The following is a 1,503-nucleotide window of genomic DNA, read 5'->3' as shown; positions in this document are numbered from 1 at the left end:
CCCAAAGTTTATCATAACTGTTTCTGAACAAATAAAGTTTGGATCTGAATTTTGTTCCGTTGTACATCGTTCTTATATTGTGCACGGTCGTCAGTGGGCTTCTGGCGAGTTGATCCTGTGGACGAGTGTACTAGTAAGTAATATTCTAAGAAAGAAAGGTTATGTGGGTCGTCACTGGATCACATGGTAGCTTCATGATCTGTGCCTCATTCCTTGATCACAGTTCAAACCATCCAAATGAAGCTGGATGTTTAAGTAGGTAAAGCACAATCAGAATGGTTGAGGTTTTGAAAAGTTCTAGAGTTTGGTAGTGTGAGGAGAGTTGAGGATTTCTGTGGAGATTTCGTCCTTAAGTGAAGTCAATCTATACTGAAAAGCCGAGAATCACTGTACAACTGTCTTATCCTTATTGGGAATTATTGGCCACGAGATGCTCGTGGCCGAACGGTTAAGTGTTCAAACTAGTAGCCAGAAGGTCCCGGGTTCGAGACTCTTCTGAGTTTCGTGAGATGCGCACTGGTGATAACGAAACGGCTGTGCAGTGTTTCTCGGCTTTTCAGCTTCATTTACAGGACGAAATCTCCACAAAAGTCCTACAGGTTCGTGAGGTGTATAGGTTGACGGCTATATACTAATTATAAACCCTTCAGAAGAGATCGGTTTGCAGGTATATGGCTGTTTCGGTTCACAGGCACATCAGCCTTTCGCCCATGGAGATGTAGACCCCGGCTTAAATAGAAACTGGCCAGTGAAATTCAGGCTGCAACTAAAATCACTGGGCGACGTTCGATGCATTCATCTTTTATGGACTGCTGAAATCAAACAGCCTATGGGGTAACTTATACCAAGGTCTCAGTAGCTTTAGAGATAAAAAAACCTACAAAGCAATGAGGTTTATAAATAGAAAATGTTAGAATGGTCATGAACAGGCGTCTGAGTCAGAAGCTTGTTGATGGCTGTGGTGATGACACAATTCAGAAAGCAGATTTGGTGCCCCTTCCTATTCGACCAGTAAATACTCCAAGTTGCAAATCCAACTGACGAAAAGTTGACAAGTTGAAATTGAAATTGACTCAAAAAGCCAAACTGGACAGGGGAACGATAGCTGCTGAACTCACATTTTATCAGCCCCTTGCAATAAAGCCGTTGCCAAAGGAGTTTGTCAAAAAAAGGAATGAAATGAAATGCTGACAGGTGGGAATTGTATCCGTGAAAGCAGCCGTAGCAAACTTTACACATGTTAAACGATATGGTGTTCTTAAACAGCGTTATGGTGTGAAAAGATTGTTACTGATCCTGTGTTTAGCAGACCTGTCGCTCATGGCCGAACGGTTGACTGTTAAGACTATTATCAAGAATGTCGCGGGTCTGAAACAACCTGGAGTTCCGTGAGATGTGCACTGCTGCTTATTCCCAATAAATATGAACCCGCTGTGCAGTGCTTTCTGCGTAGACAGGCTCCTCCTTCAGAATATATATATATATATATGTATATATACATGT

This window comes from Opisthorchis viverrini, assembly GCF_000715545.1.
Source record: "Opisthorchis viverrini unplaced genomic scaffold opera_v5_485, whole genome shotgun sequence".
NCBI lineage: Eukaryota > Metazoa > Platyhelminthes > Trematoda > Opisthorchiida > Opisthorchiidae > Opisthorchis > Opisthorchis viverrini.
This window is presented reverse-complemented; position numbering follows the sequence as displayed.